The sequence below is a fragment of the Coregonus clupeaformis genome, chromosome 4 (assembly GCF_020615455.1).
Source record: "Coregonus clupeaformis isolate EN_2021a chromosome 4, ASM2061545v1, whole genome shotgun sequence".
In the NCBI taxonomy this organism is placed as follows: Eukaryota; Metazoa; Chordata; class Actinopteri; order Salmoniformes; family Salmonidae; genus Coregonus; species Coregonus clupeaformis.
In genome coordinates, this window is record NC_059195.1 from 16899393 (window position 1) to 16921521 (window position 22129).

The 22129-nt window shown below is 42.7% G+C and overlaps 1 pseudogene; it reads right to left on the reverse strand.

Annotated features, from left to right (window-relative positions):
• LOC121548375 overlaps positions 1–22129 on the reverse strand; it is a 109904-nt pseudogene that overhangs the window by 58560 nt on the left and 29215 nt on the right.

Sequence of the window (22129 nt, forward strand, 5' to 3'; positions counted from 1 at the left end):
AAGACACCTGGGAGCCAGAAATCTTTCTGATTGAGAGGGGGTCAAATACTTATTTCCCTCATTAAAATGCTAATCAAATTATAACATTTTTGACATGGGTTTTTCTGAATGTTTTTGTTGTTATTCTGTCTCTCACTTTTCAAGTAAACCTACCATTAAAATTATAGACTGATCATTTCTTTGTCAGTGGGCAAACGTACAAAATCAGCAGGGGATCAAATACTTTTTTCCCTCACTGTACCTCAACTACCTCATACCCCTGCACATTGATATGGTACTGGTACTCCTTGTATTATTTGTATTTTTATCATTTTTAACTGCATAGTTGGGAAAGGGCTCGCAAGTATGCATTTCATGGTAAAGTCTACACTTGTTGTATTTGGCATATGTGACAAATAAAATTGTATTTGAATCCATAACATACACATTTGTGACTCGATTCAGGAAACTAGGCATATGTCGCACGTCACTACTTCACAGGAGAGGCATTTGAATGCAAACATAAATTTTTTATCAAAATGCTTTTTTTGTCAGAAATGCCTTCTAGAACATGTGAACTTTCATGTGCTTTAATAACAAACTTGTATTCCATCCGTAAATACGAATACAAAATGTAAATTACGAGCCTAGTTGGTTTGGCCACGGAAAAAGACAGGAACCTTCCCGCTAGCCATTATTGGCTGAGATAATGGATGGGCTGGACATGCCGGGAGATGAGTTTGGATTGGTCTGCCATGTAGCATGCTTCTGTCTATAATGTGAGCTGCTCAGTATGTGTTGATAGTCCTTTTTTTACCGCTGCGTTTTTGAACGATATAACGTTAGCCGTCGAGAACTACAAAAGTTTTGCAACTTTTCTCTATAACATTGATGGCCTGAATTTAGCAGGCACTATCGACATATTAGTTGTAAAAAGTGATGTGTTACTTTCTGCACACGCCACGGTCAGTGTGAACCTGGGTGACTTGACACAACGCTGGCCAAACAAGATGTAGCTACAAACAAAACTGAGTTAAATTGTTCCAATCTGCCGTGAACCATTCAGCCATGTATATGGGTAAGAGTCTAGATACATTTAAAGATATTATACGTTTCTAATTTTGTCAGAAAGTCGTTTTCATTAAAGTTAAAGAGTACTGTTCGCTAGCTAGCGAACGTTAGCTTGCTGGCTCGCTAGCTAACGTTACATATATGATCTGTGTAGCTATATTATTTGAATAAGAAATCCATTTGCATTGCTAGTTATAGCCTAATGTTAGATAGCTAACATTGAACCTAGTTGGTTAGCTACCTGTAGATTCATACTACAGCTATGACAATGTTTGTATTGGTAGTAGTATGAGTTGGGATTATGCCGGTTCATTGTTTAGCTAGCTAAACATGTCTTAACAAAAGACTCCACTTCACCAGATGATTACATGAGCCATCAAGTTAGCCAGGTGTGTCTGGGGGTGATTACGGCCATTTATTGTATTTCATGTACGTGTACTTGTCTAGACAATAGTGACCCATCCACTTAGCTAGATGTGGCTGGGGGGTGGTTATAGCATTTCCTTCACATGACCCATCAATTTAGAGAAGTGTGTCGGGTAAGCATCTTATAATAATTATAAAATATTTATAAAATATTTGTATCTACTCACTTTCTGTTTTTGATATTGCTACTATGCAAGTAACCATTTCACTGTACCGTTTACACCTTCTGTATCCTGTGCATGTGACAAATAAACTTAGATTTTATTTGATATAGTGTGTGTTTACCAGAGATGGTAATGTGAAGAACAGCATGACCTGCACCAAAGTCAGATTAGGATATAGGCTAAGGACTAGATAGTGTATTTTCACCTGGAGTTTTTCATATTTTAGGCTGCTACTTTAACCACTTTCATTCTTGAAATCTTTCGTTATTTACTAAACTACTCTGTTTAGCACATGGCCTCATGTGAATCTGTAAAGAAATGGGTGGGGCTAAGGCTTAAGAGGGTGTGAACGATGCTGAATGTGTATTTTATTTATTATTTAGACAAAGAAGGGCTCTCCAGTAGGTGTACCAAAACATTCAGGGACATTTTCTCAAAAGTGGGGTTACAAGTTCATCAACTTTCAAAGCAGAATTGCTTTGCCATTGCTCCTTAACTGCAGTGTATGATATACAATTTTCTAGCTCTGAGTCTCTACTTTTATCCAATGTAAAAAATATATATATGTCAAATGTTGCTACATAAGACCGAATTGAGGCGGTCAGTCACATTTGAGATGAGCTCTTCCGTGGAAAAATAAGAGCGAAACATCTTACAGGCCTCAGCCAAATACACAAAAACGGATCTCTCAAAATGGTGCCCACAGATAAATGGTGTCAGGTAGCTGCTAGGCCAGTGCAGAAGCAGGGATGCGCTCCAATTAGCCCCAAGTAAAGCTGGATGGATTAATTGGAGTCGGTCTTGTGCAAATGAGGAGTACTCGCTCCTCTCCCCATTAGTGCTGCTGGGCCAGATCATCTGAGCACATTTGTCATGATGAATTAGCGGCTGAGTGTCGAATGGGCCCGTCAAGTGTCGCTGTGCTTTCACGCCTCTCACTTGCATGACACCACCAAGGGGAGATGAAGGGGCTGTGTTTTGATGATGAGGGAAGTTATGACAGTTGTACCTAAGCCTCGCAACGGACACTCTCACTGCTTTCTACTCCTCGGCAGCTCTTATTAATTCATTCTCCTTGTGATTCCCTATTCCCTTATGACTAGATGATTAGTGCATGGGTTAACTGTCGCTCCGCTCAAAGATTTACTTTCTTGAAACATGCTAGCACCTGAGATGTCCAGCATAAAAGCAAACCTTAAATCATAAGGCTGTAATAAAGTCAATGGCAGATTGAGATGAAACAGTGGGTTTCTGACCATTGGCAATACTAGCGTAGCATTGATAGTGAGCACATACAGAGTGGGAAGGAGTCACCGCTGCACTTTAAAGGCAATGGAATCTGTTTTTACATCAAGTATGTAGGCTCATGCCTTTTAATGTGCATGGGCCATCAGCAAAACATTTTGTCAATCGCTCAGGTAATTCACCTCTCTGACTAAGCCTGCACCTTTCCACTAAATCTTCCTTTTTAAAACCAGATATCATCCTCTTACTAAAAACCCACCATGGCTATTCTCAATATTCAGAGTCATCATCACAACTGCACAAAACGGTGTGTATTCACCAGAGGGTTAATCACTAGAGGCTGTAGGGGTGTTGTACGCGGAGAGGAGGAAGTGAGGGGGTCCATCTCCTATCAGGTCATTCTGTCTTAGGGAACAGGCGGTGTTGGAGGATCACACTGATCTTTTCTGCTTCATGCGTGTTGCTCTTGGTATGGGCAGTCACCACAGATACACAGAGGGAGAAAAGGAGAAAAAGCCTTCCCTGGCATCTGTGGATTCACTTTGAAAATTAAGCCCAGCAAGAATCCTATAGAAAAAAAGCTCAAGCTGGCAGTTGTATTGGGTTTCTATTGACAAGAATAGTCAATGTGCCTGGGATTAAAAAGCAATCCTGGGTTAAATATGACACCTCCCTACATTCTTTTATGAGTGCCAGTGCGTGCCTTGTCCTTCAGAAGCTGTGGATCCAGCTGTCGACACAGGGGACAATCAAAGTTGTAAGAGAGCAGCCTCGCAGAGCTGAGTTTGCAGAGGCTTGGTGGATATCTCTCCTTCTCTCCCGCTCTCATTTTTGAATAAATGTGATCTGGAAACTCAAGTCAGCAACCAAGAAAATGAGATTATGGCAGCCATAACCCCCCCCACACACACACACACCCCATAACCAGCACCATTTACGCCCAGAGACTAATCCAGAGGCTGTTGATGTTAAATGCCATCCACTACTGTCAAAGCAGATCAATCATCACAAGCATGGCGTAATTGGCTTTTAGTGACACATCATAGTGTTGCATTATCAAAGAATGTTCTACCATGTGCTGCTTGCTCCCTGGTATTGAAGTAAAGGGGCATCAGAATCTGACTGCTGACTCAAAACATTCCCTGTGATTAGAGAAACTATACAAAAGTATTACTTAAGTTTCTCTGCATGGAGTGCATGCGTAGACATATACAGTGCATTCGGAAAGTATTCAGGCCTCTTCCCCTTTTCCACATTTTGTTCCGTTACAGCCTTATTCTAAAAAACAGAAATACTTTTTTTACATAAGTATTCAGACCCTTTGCTATAAGACTCGAAATTGAGCTCAGGTGCATCCTGTTTCCATTGATCATCCTTGAGATGTTTCTACAACTTGATTGGAGTCCACCTGTGGTAAATTCAATTGATTGGACATGACTTGGAAAGGCACACACCTGTCTATATAAGGTCCCACAGTTGACAGTGCATGTCAGAGCAAAAACCAAGCCATGAGGTCGAAGGAATTGTCCGTAGAGCTCAGAGACAGGATTGTGTCGAGGCACAGATCTGAGGAAGGGTACCAAAACATTTCTCCAGCATTGAAGGTCCCCAAGAGCACAGTGGCCTCCATCATTCTTAAATGGAAGAAGTTTGGAACCAACAAGACTCTTCCTAGAGCTGGCCGCACCACCAAATTCAGCAATCGGGGGAGAAGGGCCTTGGTCAGGGAGGTGACTAAGAACCCGATGGTCACTCTGACAGAGCTCCAGAGTTCCTCGGTGGAGATGGGAGAACCTTCCAGAAGGACAACCATCTCTGCAGCACTCCACCAATCAGGCCTTTATGGTAGAGTGGCCAGACGGAAGACACTCCTTAGTAAAAGGCACAAGACAGCCCGCTTGGAGTTTCCCAAAAGGCACCTAAAGGACTCTCAAACCATGAGAAACAAGATTCTCTGGTCTGATGAAACCAAGATTGCACTCTTTGGCCTGAATGCCAAGCGTCACGTCTGGAGGAAACCTGGCACCATCCCTACGGTGAAGCATGGTGGTGGCAGCATCATGCTGTGGGGATGTTTTTCAGCGGCAGGGACTGGGAGACTAGTCAGGGAAAGATGAACGGAGCAAAGTACAGAGAGATCCTTGATGAAAACCTGCTCCAGAGCGCTCAGGACCTCAGACTGGGGTGAAGGTTCACCTTCAGGCAGGACAATGACCCTAAGCACACAGCCAAGACAACGCAGGAGTGTCTTCGGGACAAGTCTCTGAATGTCCTTGAGTGGCCCAGCTAGAGCCCGGAATTGAACCCGATTGAACATCTCTGGAGAGACCTGAAAATAGCGTGCAGCAACGCTCCGCATCCAACCTGAAAGAGCTTGAGAGGATCGGCAGAGAAGAATGGGAGAAACTCCTCAAATACAGTTGTGCCAAGCTTGTAGCGTCATACCCAAGAAGACTCGAGGCTATAATCCCTGCCAAAGGTGCTTCAACAAAGTACTGAGTAAAGGGTCTGAATACTTACGTAAATGTGATATTTCAGTTTTTTATATTTTATAAAAATCCCCAAATCTCCTAATATCTGGTTTTGCTTTGTCATTATGGGGTATTGTGTGAATAATTTTTGATTAAGGCTGTAACGTAACAAAATGTAGAAAAAGTCAAGGGGTCTGAATACTTTCCGAATGCACTGTAGATGGAGGACTAGGTTGGAATCCTGGTGAAGCATAGAGGAATGCAACCCAGTGGGATGAAAGGCAGACTACTAGAAGAGAACAAAGGGCACATTGTGTCATCATGCTGCATGTCTGAAGGAACATGTCATTTCTTAAGAGAATGTCTTAACATGAAGAGAGGAACATTGTACTGTCTTGGAGTTGTGAAAATGTTGAACAAATATGTAGCTTTAATGTCATACATTTCAAACATCAGAGCGGAATTAAGTGCAGAAAACTCAATGGAGTTAAATGTACTGTACTGTTGATGCACAGTGTGCACTAACTTGGAACATACAGACTTGTCTGAGACATGAATAGAAATCATTTCTAATGTATTAAAATCATTCTGTGATCACTTCTTATATGTTTTAAATGTAAGCTTGTGTATTTACAATGAAAGGTACATAGGTCTACAGTATTGGCCTAAGGTTGCCACTACAAAGAGGTGACTACAAGGCTACATGGCTCATACCACAGAACTATAGATAAATATACAGTATGTTAATAGTGTTTTAGTATCCTAGAGACCAGTCTCCCATCCAATACACATTTGCTAAATAGCTATTATGAATTGTATGTACGTTAATATGCAAGTGTTTAAGTTAATACACATTAATATTATAAATCCACAACACACCATTTTACTTGCATGTTTTCACCAATAAGCCAAGGATACCTAATAATTCAAAACATACACAAACGATCCTGACACTAGTCGTGTTTATATTACTGGGTTATTACTGTACGTACAACATGGTTTATGTACATACATCCTAAAACCCCAGAGAAATACATCATTCATATTAATATAGTGTGGGACAGAAGAAATATACTGACTGCTGAGGAGGTACAGTACATCAAATCAAATTTTATTTGTCACATGCGTCAAATACAACAGGTGTAGACTTTACCGTGAAATGCTTACTTACGACAAAAATGCAGAGTTAAAAAGTAAGAACATTTTGCTAATAAAATGCAATTGAAATAGTAACACAATAAAATAACAATAACAAGGCTATATACAAGGAGTACTGGTACTGAGTCAATGTGTAGGGGTACGATGTAGTTGAGGTAGGTAGGGGTAAAAGTGACTAGGCAATCAGGATAGATAATAAACAGTAGCAGCAGTAGCAGTATGTGAAGAGTGTGAAAGAGTGTGAAAGTGTGTCAATGTGTGAGTGTGTGGAGTCAATATGCATGTGTGTGTGTGTGTGTGAGAGCGTATGTTGTGTGTGTGTATATGTGTTGGAGTGTCAGTTTAGTGTGTGGGTTGATTCCAGTGAATATGCATAGAGCCAGTGGAATAGAGTCAATGCAAAAAAAAGGGGGTCAATGCAAATAGTCCAGGTAGCCATTTGATTAACTGTGGCTTGGGGGTAGAAGCTGTTCCGGAGCCTTTTGGTCCCAGACTTGGTGCTCTGGTACCGCTTGCCGTGGGGTAGCAGAGCGAACAGTCTATTACTTGGGTGGCTGGAGTGTTTGACAATTTTTAGGGCTTTCTTCTGACACCGCCTGGTATAGAGGTCCTGGATGGCAGGGAGATCGTCCCCAGTGATGTACTGGGCTGTACGCACTACCCTCTGTAGCGCTTTACGGTCGGATGCCAAGCAGTTGCCATACCAAGAGCCAATCAAGATGCTCTCAATGGTGCCGCTGTATAACGTTTTGAGCATCTGAGGGCCCATGCCAAATCTTTTCAGCCTCCTGAGGGGGAAGAGGCTCTTCACAACTGTGTTGGTGTGTTTGGACTATGATAGATCCTTAGTGATGTGGACACAGAGGAACTCAAAGCTCTCGACCCGCTCCACTACAGCCCTGTGGATGTGAATGGGGGTGTGCTCGGCACTCCATTTCCTGTAGTCCACGATCAGCTCCTTTGTCTTGCGGACATTGAGGGAGAGGTTGTTGTCCTGGCATCACACTGTCAGGTCTCTGACCTCCTCCCTATAGGCTGTACAGGCCTACCACTATTGTGTCGTCGGCAAACTTAATGATGGTGTTGGAGTTGTGCGCGGCCACGCAGTCGTGGGTGAACAGGGAGTACAGGAGGGGACTAAGCACACACCCCCGAGGAGACCCCGTGTTGGGGGTCAGCGTGGTGGATGTTTTGCCTACCCTCAACACCTGGGGGCGGCCTGTCAGGAAATCCAGGATCCAGTTGCAGAGGGAGGTGTTCAGTCCCAGGGCCCTTAGCTTAGTGATGAGCTTGGAGGGCACTATTCCGTTGAAAACTGAGCTGTAGTCAATGAACAGCATTCTCCCGTAGGTGTTCCTTTTGTCCAGGTGGGAAAGAGCAGTGTGGAGTGCAATAGAGATTGAGTCATCTGTGGACCTGTTGGGGCGGTATGCAAATTGGAGTGGGTCCAGGGTGTCTGGGATGATGGTGTTGATGTGAGCCATGACCAGCCTTTCCTTTACCTTGGCGTTCTTGGGCACAGGGACTATGGTGGTCTGCTTGAAACATGTAGGTATTACAGACTGGGTCAGGGAGAGGTTGCCAGCTGGTCAGCACATGCTCTCAGTACGCGCCCTGGTAATCAGTCTGAATGTTAACCTGTTTAAAGGTCTTACTCACATCAGCTATGGAGAGCATGATCACACAGTCGTCTGGAACAGCCGGTGCTCTCATGCATGGTTCAGTGTTGCTTGCCTAGAAGCGAGCATAGAAGGCATTTAGCTCATCTGGTATGCTCGCGTCACTGGGCAGCTCGTGGCTGGGTTTCCCTTTGTAATCTGTGATAGTTTGCAAGCCCTGCCACATCCGACCAGCGTCAGAGCCGGTGTAGTAGGATTCGATCTTAGTCCTGTATTGACGGTTTGCCTGTTTGATGGTTCGTTGGAGGGCGTTGCAGGATTTTTTATAAACGTCCGGATTGTTGGAGGGCGTTGCAGGATTTTTTATAAGCGTCCGGATTAGTGTCCCACTCATTGATAGTGGCAGCTCTAGCCTTTCGCTCAGTGAGGATGTTGCCTGTAATCCATGGTTTCTGGTTGGGATATGTACGTACACTCACTGTGGGGATGACGTCGTCGACGCACTTATTAATGAAGCCGGAGACTGATATTGTGAACTCCTCAATGCCATCTGATGAATCCTGGAACATATTCCAGTCTGTGCTAGCAAAACAGTCCTGTAGCTTAGCATCCGCTTCATCGGACCACTTCCATATTGGTAATTCCTGTTTGAGTTTTTGCTTGTAAGCAGGAATCAGGAGGATACAGTTATAGTCAGATTTGCCAAATGGAGGGCGAGGGAGAGTTTTGTATGCGTCTCTGTGTGTGGAGTAAAGGTGATCTAGAGTTTTTGCACCTCTAGTTGCACAGGTGACATGCTGGTAGAAATGAGGTAAAACTGATTTAAGTTTTCCTCCATTAAAATCACCGGCCACTAGGAGCGCCGTCTCTGGTTGAGCATTTTCTTGTTTGCTTATGGCCCTATACAACTCGTAGAGTGCAGTCTTAGTGCCAGCATCGGTTTGTGGTGGTAAATAGACAGCTACGAAAAATATAAATGACAACTCTCTTGGTAAATAGTATTTGATTTGATTTGATTTGTATGGTCTACAGCTTATCATGAGGTATTCTAACTCAGGTGAGCGGAGCCTCAAGACTTCCTTAATATTAGAGATCGCACACCAGCTGTTGTTAACAAAGAGACACACACCACCCCCCTTGAGTTTACCCGACGCTGCCGTTCTATCCTGCTGATGTATAGAAAAAACAACTAGATTTATATTTTCCATGTCCTTGTTCAGCCACCACTCAGAGAAACATAGGATATTACAGTTCTTCAGATCACGTTGATAGGATAGTCTCGAACGGAGCTCATCCAGATTGCAAATTCGCCAATAGAACGGAGGGTAGAGGCGGTTTATCCACTCGCCAACGTGGTCTCGTCAGGTATCTCGCACGTCGGCCTCAATAACGCTTCCTTTTTCGAGTGTCAGGGATTTGGGCCTGGTCCGGAATGAGCAGTATGTCCTTTGCCACCGACTCATTGAAGTAGGTTAGTAATCACTGTTTTGATGTCCAGAAGCTCTATTCGGTCATAGGAAACAATGGTGGAAACATTATGTACAAAAAAAGTTAACATCAGCTAAAAAAAACACAAAATAGCACAATTGGTCAGGAGCCCGAAAACGGCTGATATTCCCTCCAGCGCCATTCTGCAAACATACAGTAAGTATACTGTTAATCTATATGATGAGCCATGCACCATAAAAATAAAATAGTCTGCTCTGGCAGAGTGAGGGCTGTCATATGGTGCCATGCTTGTGTGCAGATGTGCTCTGCTGACACTAACCCTAAGGATACATACAACTCCTCTGACTGCAGGCCTCCCAGGCCCCACCAGACCATACACAGCTCAGCCAATTCAAACACTCTGATCTGAGGGATCTGGGAAAGACCATGGCTTGGAGGAATTTGTCGATGCAAATACATCCCATTTCCTCTGACAAAACACCACCACATGGCCAAGCCTCAAGGACCCTGCCTGATGAGATTCTGCTAGACTCAAGAGGCCCCACTATTCAGGTAGGGAAAGCTTTTCACTTTCTGGGGCTTTGATGGTTCCCCAAGACACTCTACATGTAATCACATCTTACTTATCAATATGCAACATTTCAATTTATTTAAACATTTCTAGACCAGTCCATTCCCAATTAGTAATATTTACTGACAATACTAAAATGTTCCAGGCAGTCAAGTGTTCACAGTATCTTCAATCATTTTGAATTTGAGACATTTGAAGAACTAACAGTAAGTGTTACATGCTTTGGTTATTTTAACTCTGAATTATAATTTGATAATCACATTTGATAAGACAGATAAAAGTATAGTCAATGAATCTCTATTTGTTCCCTACCCACCAATGTCCTTTCATCTCAAATGTCAACAAGGCTGACACCTAGTGGTCACAACAAGAGCCATCCGGTTGGTATTCACAACTCCGCAGCATAAAACTAAACCACCCGGTTTAAATAGATTTTCATCTGATCCCACAGATAGCAGTAATTTCACAGATAACACTGAATCTATAATATGAACTAAAATGCAAATTACATTCCTCCAGATTTTACCCTGAAGAATATAATTATCATTTTCCTCTGCTATTTGTCACTTAAAAGGGAACTCAAGCTTTTCCCACTTGATAAGCAGAAGTAGATTGTCTCTAAGCTCTTATCTTAAGTGATTATCTGTACTTTCATGAAGTGTCATAAGAAGACAGGACCTCTATATCAGAGGGATGTTGAAGATTGAGTGAGGGCACCCTGTGGACATTCTCAAAACCAGTGAGAGAACGGGAGACAAGATACAGAGTAAGAGTCCATGACAGTGGCTAGATCACAACTAAGCAGCAATATAACTATTTTACTGCAGTCAATCATGGAAATCTCAACTTGTTACCTATTACCTACTGTGCACTTGACCCAATGACATTGCTGTAAATACACTATATATACAAAAGTATGTGGACACCCCTTCAAATTAGTGGATTCGGCTATTTCAGCCACACCCGTTGCTGACAGGTGTATAAAATCGAGCACACCGCCATGCAATCTCCATAGACAAACATTGGCAGTAGAATGGCCTTACTGAAAAGCTCAGTGACTTTCAACGTGGCACCGTCATAGGATGCCACCTTTCCATCAAGTCAGTTAGTCAAATTTCTGCCTTGCTAGAGCTGCCCCAGTCAACTGTAAGTGCTGTTATTGTTAAGTGGAAACGTCTAGGAGCAACAACGGCTCAGCCGCGAAGTGATAGGGCACACAAGCTCACAGAACGGGACCGCTGAGTGCCCAAGCGCGTAGCACATAAACATCGTCTGTCCTCGGTTGCAACACACACTACCGAGTTCTAAACTGCCTCTGGAAGCAACGTCAGCACAATAACTGTTCGTCGGGAGCGTCATGAAATGGGTTTTCATGGCCAAGCAGCCACACACAAGCCTAAGATCACCATGCACAATGCCAAGCGTCGGCTGGAGTGGTGTAAGGCTTGCCGCCATTGGACTCTGGAGCAGTGGAAACGCGTTCTCTGGAGTGATGAATCACGCTTTGCCATCTGGTAGGCCGATGGACGAATCTGGGTTTGGTGGATGCCAGGAGAATGCTACCTGCCCGAATGCATAGTGCCAACTGTAAAGTTTGGTGTAGGAGGAATAATGGTCTGGGGCTGTTTTTCATGGTTCGAGCTAGGCCCTTAGTTCCAGTGAAGGGAAAATCTTAATGCTACACCATACAATGACATTCTAGATGATTCTGTGCTTCCAACTTTGTGGCAACAGTTTGGGGACGGCCCTTTCCTGTTTCAGCATGGCAATGCCCCCCGTGCACAAAGCGAGGTCAGTACAGAAATGGTTTGTCGAGATCGGTGTGGAAGAATTTGACTGGCCTACACAGAGCCCTGACCTCAACCCCATCGAACACCTTTGGGATGAATTGGAACGCCGACTGCGAGCCAGGCCTAATTGACCAACATCAGTGCCCGACCTCACTAATGCTCTTGTGGCTGAATGGAAGCAAGTCCCAGCAGCAATGTTCTAACATCTAGTGGAAAGCCTTCCCAGAAGAGTGGAGGCTGTTGTAGCAGCAAAGGTGGGACCAACTCTATATTAATGCCCAGGATTTTGGAATGCGACGTTCGACGAGCAGGTGTCCACCAGTGAACTTCAGTGAATTTTTTCAACATAAAAAAGTATCCTTTTTAAATAAAACTATACTAAATATAATCACGTCACCAAATAATTGATTAAAATATTTGAAGGTCTGCAGTAGCCTCAACAGCACTCTGTAGGGTAGCACCATGGTGTAGCCGGTGGACAGCTAGCTTCCGTCCTCCTCTGGGTACATTGACTTCAATACAAAACCTAGGAGGCTCATGGTTCTCACCCCCTTCCATAGACTTACACAGTAATTATGACAACTTCCGGAGGACATCCTCCAACCTATCAGAGCTCTTGCAGAATGAACTGACATGTTGTCCACCCAATCAAAGGATTAAAGAATGAATCTAGTACTGAAAGCATAAGCTACAGCTAGCTAGCAATGGAGTGCATAAAATGTGGTGAGTAGTTGACTCAAAGAGAGAGAGAGATGACAATAGTTTAACAGTTTTGAACAAATTAATTTATTCCAAAATGAAGGAGAAGCAAGAGAGATTACCTCCATTATTTATCTCGACCTGTGTGCACCTACAGTGGGGGAAAAAAGTATTTAGTCAGCCACCAATTGTGCAAGTTCTCCCACTTAAAAAGATGAGAGAGGCCTGTAATTTTCATCATAGGTACACGTCAACTATGACAGACAAAATCAGAAAAAAAATTCCAGTAAATCACATTGTAGGATTTTTAATGAATTTATTTGCAAATTATGGTGGAAAATAAGTATTTGGTCACCTACAAACAAGCAATATTTCTGGCTCTCACAGACCTGTAACTTCTTCTTTAAGAGGCTCCTCTGTCCTATACTCGTTACCTGTATTAATGGCACCTGTTTGAACTTGTTATCAGTATAAAAGACACCTGTCCACAACCTCAAACAGTCACACTCCAAACTCCACTATGGCCAAGACCAAAGAGCTGTCAAAGGACACCAGAAACAAAATTGTAGACCTGCACCAGGCTGGGAAGACTGAATCTGCAATAGGTAAGCAGCTTGGTTTGAAGAAATCAACTGTGGGAGCAATTATTAGGAAATGGAAGACATACAAGACCACTGATAATCTCCCTCGATCTGGGGCTCCACGCAACATCTCACTCCGTGGGGTCAAAATGATCACAAGAACGGTGAGCAAAAATCCCAGAACCACACGGGGGGACCTAGTGAATGACCTGCAGAGAGCTGGGACCAAAGTAACAAAGCCTACCATCAGTAACACACTACGCCGCCAGGGACTCAAATCCTGCAGTGCAAGACGTGTCCCCCTGCTTAAGCCAGTACATGTCCAGGCCCATCTGAAGTTTGCTAGAGTGCATTTGGATGATCCAGAAGAGGATTGGGAGAATGTCATATGGTCAGATGAAACCAAAATATAACTTTTTGGTAAAAACTAAACTCGTCGTGTTTGGAGGACAAAGAATGCTGAGTTGCATCCAAAGAACACCATACCTACTGTGAAGCATGGGGGTGGAAACATCATGCTTTGGGGCTGTTTTTCTGCAAAGGGACCAGGACGACTGATCCGTGTAAAGGAAAGAATGAATGGGGCCATGTATCGTGAGATTTTGAGTGAAAACCTCCTTCCATCAGCAAGGGCATTGAAGATGAAACGTGGCTGGGTCTTTCAGCATGACAATGATCCCAAACACACCGCCCGGGCAACGAAGGAGTGGCTTCGTAAGAAGCATTTCAAGGTCCTGGAGTGGCCTAGCCAGTCTCCAGATCTCAACCCCCATAGAAAATCTTTGGAGGGAGTTGAAAGTCTGTGTTGCCCAGCGACAGCCCCAAAACATCACTGCTCTAGAGGAGATCTGCATGGAGGAATGGGCCAAAATACCAGCAACAGTGTGTGAAAACTTTGTGAAGACTTACAGAAAACGTTTGACCTGTGTCATTGCCAACAAAGGGTATATAACAAAGTATTGAGAAACTTTTGTTATTGACCAAATACTTATTTTCCACCATAATTTGCAAATAAATTCATAAAAAATCCTACAATGTGATTTTCTGGATTTTTTTTCCTCATTTTGTCTGTCATAGTTGACGTGTACCTATGATGAAAATTACAGGCCTCTCTCATCTTTTTAAGTGGGAGAACTTGCACAATTGGTGGCTGACTAAATACTTATTTTCCCCACTGTATGTTGTAAACTTTCATTTATAGGCTAGGTTGTAGCAACCTCATGATGGGTTAGGGAAAATTAGAGTATCATGTAGTAGCCTAAACCTATCGCTGTTACATTGAACTGGGTGAATGGAATATGAATGACAGTCATCCAATATGCTCTAATAGAAATAAGGCTATGATTCATGGGAAAAAATTATCGTCCTCCCTCATCTTAAACAGCACTAACCGCCACTGGTGTCCACATACTTTTGGTCATGTAGCCCCTTTGTGTGTTTATGCTGTACAGTCGTGGTCAAAAGTTTTGAGAATGACACAAGTATTGATCTTCACAAAGTTCGCTGCTTCAGTGTTATGAGATATTTTTGTCAGATGTTACTATGGTATACTGAAGTATAATTACAAGCATTCCATAAGTGTCAAAGCTTTTATTGACAATTACATTACGTTTATGCAAAGAGTCAATATTTGCAGTGTTGACCCTTCTTTTTCAAGACCTCTGCAATCCGCCCTAGCATGCTGTCAATTCATTTCTGGGTCACATCCTGACTGATGGCAGCCCATTCTTGCATAATCAATGCTTGGAGTTTGTCAGAATTTGTGGGTTTATGTTTTGTCCACCCGCCTCTTGAGGATCGACCACAAGTTCTCAATGGGATTAAGGTCTGGGGAGTTTCCTGGCCATGGACCCAAAATGTCGATGTTTTGTTCCCCGAGCCACTTAGTTATCACTTTTGCCTTATTGCAAGGTGCTCCATCATGCTGGAAAAGGCATTGGTCGTCACCAAACTGTTCTTGGATGGTTAGGAGAAGTTGCTCTCGGAGGATGTGTTGGTACCATTCTTTATTCATGGCTGTGTTCTTAGGCAAAATTGTGAGTGAGCCCACTCCCTTGGCTGAGAAGCAACCCCACACATGAATGGTCTCAGGATGCTTTACTGTTGGCATGACACAGGACTGATGGTAGCGCTCACTTTGTCTTCTCCGGACAAGGTGTTTTCCGGATGCCCCAAACAATCGGAAAGGGGATTCATCAGAGAAAATGACTTTTCCCCAGTCCTCAGCAGTCCAATCCCTGTACCTTTTGCAGAATATCAGTCTGTCCCTGATGTTTTTCCTGGAGAGAAGTGGCTTATTTTCTGCCCTTCATGACACCAGGCCATCCTCCAAAAGTCTTTGCCTCACTGTGCATGCAGATGCACTCGCACCTGCCTGCTGCCATTCCTGAGCAAGCTATGCACTGGTGGTGCCCCGATCCCGCAGCTGAATCAACTTTAGGAGACGGTCCTGGCGCTTGCTGGACTTTCTTGGGCACCCTGACGCCTTCTTCACAACAATTGAACCTCTCTCCTTGAAGTTTTTGATGATCCCATAAATGGTTGATTTAGGTGCAATCTTACTAGCAGCAATATCCTTGCCTGTGAAGCCCTTTTTGTGCAAAGCAATGATGACGGCACGTGTTTCCTTGCAGGTAACCATGGTTAACAGAGGAAGAACAATGATTTCAAGCACCACCCTCCTTTTAAAGTTTCCAGTCTGTTATTCTAACTCAATCAGCATGACAGAGTGATCTCCAGCCTTGTCCTCGTCAACACTCTCACCTGTGTTAACGAGAGAATCACTGACATGATGGCAGCTGGTCCTTTTGTGGCAGGGCTGAAATGCAGTGGAAATGTTTTTTGGGGATTAAGTTCATTTTCAAAACTTTTGACGACGACTGTAGATAAGAAAGCCGTTGGACGAGCTGAACAAAATTAGAGAGGCTTTTAGGCCTAATTGACACCATGTCTGTAGCCATGAATGGTGAACCACGTCTCTGCTGTCACTCAATACTTTGGAGTACCAAAGTGCAGTGAATTCTCCACCTCATTATACTGAATTTAATATACAAATTTTTCATGCTAGTGTATATTTTGGCAATCAAGTAAAGAGGAGGATGGCTGTGGGCTCACCTCTTGCACTACATCCCATTATAGCCTATAGACATTGCACTTGGATTTCTATTGGAGGCTAAACCAAGGTACCCATCGTAAATTGGAGCTGCTCTTAATTCGACTATAACTGAAAGCAGTAATTTACAGGTGGCTCAAAAGGAAGCAAAGCACATAATATGGCTTAACTGAAGGAAAATATGAAGTGCTGTATCTGGTAATTGAACACATCCATTAGCATGCCGGCTCAGCCAAGTGACCACTGGCACCAGCTACGGCTAATGGCGAGGATATTACCACCTTTATTTAACTAAACAGAAAAGACTGGGAAAAATAGTTGCTTATATGATCTCTAAATACTGTTTCTTCATCCCCTGGGTATTTGTAAACCTTATCACAAAAACATCCCACTGCAGCACAATCTGTTGATAGCAGCAAGCAGCAGGAAACCAAAAGGGACAGCTTAGTGAAAATAAAAACAGAGCCTTCCACGGAGAGCTGAGCCTCTCATGAGATAATGGAGACTGGAGAGTTATTCACACACAGTATCGCATCGCACAGAGAGGGGCTTTGAGTGGAGGGGGACCAGGATGCCGCTGTCTCTGCAGAGAAAGGTGTCTTAAAAAAAAAAAAGCTCCTTACCTGAACGTTTACTGAGACATGAACAATACTAGATTCAAACACACAATCATACAGTGAGTGTCCAAAACATTAGGAATGCCTTCCTAATATTGAGTTGCACCACCTTTTGCCTTCAGAACAGCCGCAATTCGTCAGGGTATGGACTCTACAAGGTGTCGAAAGCATTCCACAGTGATGCTGACCCATGTTGACTCCAATGCTTCCCACAGTTGTGTCAAGTTGGCTGGATGTCCTTTGGGTGGTGGACCATTCTTGATACACACGGGAAACTGTTGAGCGTGAAAAACCCAGCAGCGTTGCAGTTCTTGGCACACTCAAACCGGTGCGCCTGGCACCTACTATCATACCCTGTTCAAAGGCACTTAAATATTTTGTCTTGCCCATTCACCCTCTGAATGGCATACATACACAATTCATGTCTCAATTGTCTCAAGGCTTAACAATCCTTCTTTAACCTGTCTCCTCCCCCTCATCTGCATGTTTTGTACACTCACCGGGACCCCAATAAGTTTCTAGCACAATGTATGGAATATGGGGCAGTAGTGTAATAACAAAGGAGTAAACTGCTGATGATAATGAATTCTAAAACACTTTTATCGAAAGTCTTGCGACCTACCTGTTTTTGTTAATGGACTTGAAAACAGCTGCTGCAGAAGTTTGTTCTCTGATGTTCTCAGAACCACAACGATGTCTGCAGGGAGAGTATCTCGGTTCTTCTCCAGAAACCTGTTCACGTTGTACAAGACCTGCATGACAGCAAAGGGATAATCAACTCCAACCACACCTGACAAAAAACGACCTATCCAACTGTATTAGTGAGCAAACACCAATGATACATATGATTCTAATCCATACATACTGCACTGGGCCTCAATTCCCAGAGCCTTTATAGCATTAAGATCATCGTTAGAATGATGGGCGGCAGATAGCCTAGTGGTTAGAGCGTTTATCAGTGTTTTGTTACTTGTCATGTTTTGTGTTTTTTGTGGACCCTAGAAAGAGTAGCTGCTGCTTCTGCTAAAGCTAATGGGGATCCAAATAAACGTGCTTGTTTGGGAAACACTTTAAAAAAGTTGGCTCGTAAATAATGATGCATCTGGTACAATCGTCGTAATGTTTAAGTTACATCGCAACTGGGCAACAAGACCCTAATCCATAACTTGTCAGCTAATGCTGAATTCCAAAGCAGAGCTCAATACGTTTTGGTCTCCAGTAGTACTTGTAGTGCAGATTGTCCTCAAATGTATCTGTAGAGAAAACATATTTGAGGATAACATTGAAAAAATAGCATTGTTTTTAGAGCAGGGTTGTTTTAGTACACATTGACTTGACCTTGTCTCCTTGTGAGGCCTTGTCTTACCCACCAGAGCAGGGTTGATTTAGTGCACATGAACTTGACCTTGTCTGCTTGTGAGGCCTCGTCTTACCCACTAGGGTCTGGTCGGTGGCCTGGGGGAACCGGCTCTCCTCATCCAGCAGAGAGAGCAGGCCCATGGGCTTCTGGAGGAAAATGTCCAGAATGGGACGGTTGTCCTCATACTCCACCAGGCTGGCATCCACCCCCTCGCTCTTGTACTCCATCTAATTAAAACACAGAGAATATAGAACAGTCCACAGTTAATGATTTCACAAAATAACCCAATTAAACAATCTAGGCTAAATAGGATTTTGACATGTTTAAAAAAAGTTCTTAATCAACAGCACCACTCCAGTTCTTTTTCTATGGCTGAAATTTATTATAAAGTCAGTTGCTGAAATTATACAGAACTGTTCTGAAATGACAAATAAAGCCACTTACTAATTCATAATTGAGTTCCATTTGCAAATAACCCAGAGGCATATCACATTATTGCATCTGCTTAATTTAGATCAAAAAGTTATTTTAAATATATATTTTACTAATAAAGTGGAACCAATGGATCTAAACCGTCCTCATGTTTAAATCATTAACTCAGAATAATCAGCTTCTGTGTACCACTGGATTGAAGCCATTTTCACATTATTAAAATCACTTTTCCGCTAAGCATTAACCCTACATCGAAGGCAACTAAAACGTATTCTATGTAACATGACAAATCATGCAGGAAAGTTGCCTAGTTAAGATACAGAAATTAAGTATGCCTAGTTAAGCCTTGGTATACAAATGCTTCCAGTACATATACTGTAGAGTACCGTTTAAGAACACAACCTCATTCTTACACTTCAATTATTGTCTATTCATTATACTGAATAAAGTGATCACTTCATAAATACCAGCTTTCTCTCTAAATCCTTTGAGAGGAATTGCTAGAGAGCAAATATTGAGACAAATTAATTTCTATACAGTGTCGTCAGTGAAAATGAAAAGCTCCCACAATCCAGGGTAAACAGCTTCATTAAATCAATTAAGAGAATAATATCTAGTAGGAAAAAAAAAAAAAAAAAAGAGTAACGTCATATAAAAGCTATGAAGAACATAACACTGAATTACAGTGTTTCATTAAGAGACACTTCTGTGATTGATGAACAAGCTGGCATACTGTATCTGGATGTTTAAAGGAAAGGTTCACCCATTTTGAATGCTATATTGTTTTTTGTGCATCTCTGAGTGATGTTCTATCAATTCCCTGGGTCATTTCATGTTTTCCTGTGTATCTGAGTTATAGGCCCTTTTCACGTGACGTCAGACAACTTCCGTTCTGCCGCGATGCAGGTTATGTTTACATCCGGTGTCGCTTAGGAACGCTTAGCTAGTAGCACATCATTATGGAGTTCACCCAGTCCCTTTCACATCTGCCACCAATACGACTTAACGACGTAGAACGACTTGCTGACAAGTGGTCCCTTACTTCAAGATCGAAGCTTGATAAAGGCTACAAGTTCTTCGTTGAAGGTTACCTGTTTGATTATGAAGGTACGTGTTTATCTTTATTTAGCTTAAATTAGCCCTATGCTAGCGAAGGTTATGAGCTGACGAGTTTCTGTTTTGCAGCCTCTTTTTAATATTACTGCTGTTTGTATCGACCGTAAGATAAGAGTCAGTAATGTATTAATGGCTAATGCCGCGCCCTTTCTTAATTGTGTTATATACTGTATATCTATGTATTGAAATACAAATTTTGAAAAGGATTGCGATGTTGTAAATGCTCTTACCAAAATCAAAAAGGATTGGAAGCAGTTGCTTGCAAACATATATTTAATAGTTCCATCAGTGCCATGACACATAAGCACATAACATGGTTAATAGTTGGATATTTTTACAATATATCACATTAGGTTCATTAATAGCTATGAAAAAGTTATTACCCTTAACAAAAACATACAGTATAACATTAGATCAATTAAATTACCAACAAAGTTAATTCATATTTACATTTTTTTGTACATACAATACAGTAATATAAAAGTACTTCTATTTACAGCCCATCTAGCTTACTCAGGAAATATACAACTTCCAGTTGACAAAAACATCAGACTGGTTTGTCTCCTTTAATGTCAAGAGGTCCCTGATAGTTCGACATGAGGCAGCAGATGGCCCACAGCTGATTCACTGAACCCACTGTGGAAAGAGGAACAAGCCCATCCCAGATATGGTACTCCTTCACCCTCCGTATGGCCCTCTCGACTAAAAATCCTCAGCCGGGCGATGGCCTGGGTCTTAAGAGTGTCCTCCCTGCTGAGCTGAGGAGATTTTTTTCAGTGGAGGGATGACGAGTGTTGCCCCCACTTCTGACAACATCCTCTCGATCAGGAAACCCTTGTCCGCCATTAATTCATCTCCGGGCTGAAGTAAATGCAAGATCTGACATTTCCGTGTTATTTCCATGTCGGAGATGGAGCCTGTGTAGAGCTTTGATACAAATGTGATAACACCACATGGAGCTACACCAATCAGCCCTTTAAAGGTGGTGTGATTTTTGTAGCTCGAAAAGGTTTCTGACTGTAGTGAGAGGGAGGATGGTGTTTCACAGCGGATCTCGGTGCAGTCTACTATAACTCTCACCTGAGGGCAGTAGAGCTTGAACTTATCAGGCATTGTGGCCTGCACCTGCTCTCTTGTCATCCACACCGGCAGTGAGCCAAGAACCTGGTAAAGGTAGCTAGTCCATGTTAAAATGATGCGGCTAACTGTGGACAGGCTGACCTCAAAGATGGTAGACAAGGTTTTCTCCTGAAGCCCAGCTGCAACACGACACAGAAACATAAATAGTTCATCAATAAGTGGAAGTTTTCGGTGAGGGCTAGGTGTCACATGTGCCGTTTGCTGTGCCTTAGACCAGTATACAAGCCGTGAAGCAGAGGGATAAACAGAATCCCAAAACACAGTGAAGACCTCCTTTGAGCTGAATCGTGTGTAGTAGCGATAGTCCTCATCTGTGACACAAAAATTAAAAAGGAGTGGATGCTGCTTCTTAACTGTCAGGTGCTGGATCTCAATTTCTAGGGACAACACTTGCAGCTCCAACTCTCAAATTCTTTGAGTAGCACTGTCCAGTTTACCTTAAGGGGAAGAAAAAGCATACATGTTGGTAGGTTAGTTATTACTCATCTATCCCATCCCATTTTCAATAAATAAAACTGAAGAAGCTTCTAAGATGGATGAGGTTTAAAACGCCAAGTCTTTTCACAGAGAGACCAGTTACTCCAAATCGTAGTATAAAATAGTATTTTTACTTAACTGCCATATACTTTTACTTTTTTTGCCAAACAGATACATGGTTACTCTTATTTGTAATACTAACCAGGAGAAGGACGGCAGGCATAGTCGTGATCGTTTGTCACTGCAGGCAAAGCACCCTCTGTGCTGTCAGGCATCTCATGATCAGAATCATCCAGGACAGCAACACCAAGACGCTTTCTTGCTCGCTGGTAAACTGACTCCCGAGCTTGTGAGCCGCCTCCTATATGTGTGAAATTAACCATATGCTTGTCATGATACATTTTGGTAATCACTTTTCAGTCCCTAAAATGACAAAATGTAGCAGCTATATTGCATCAGGATTAAATTATTAAACATTTTGTACAAGTAATATATTATTGGATTACAGTAGTATTACGTTTAACGCTGTCTACCTATCCTTACCCCAATCATTCCAGTGGAATCTAGACGGCACTGATCCCTGTTTAATACGGATCCGTCCACTGGCCGATGTGTATCTATCCTCAGGGGGAAAGTGCTGACTGCAAACAAA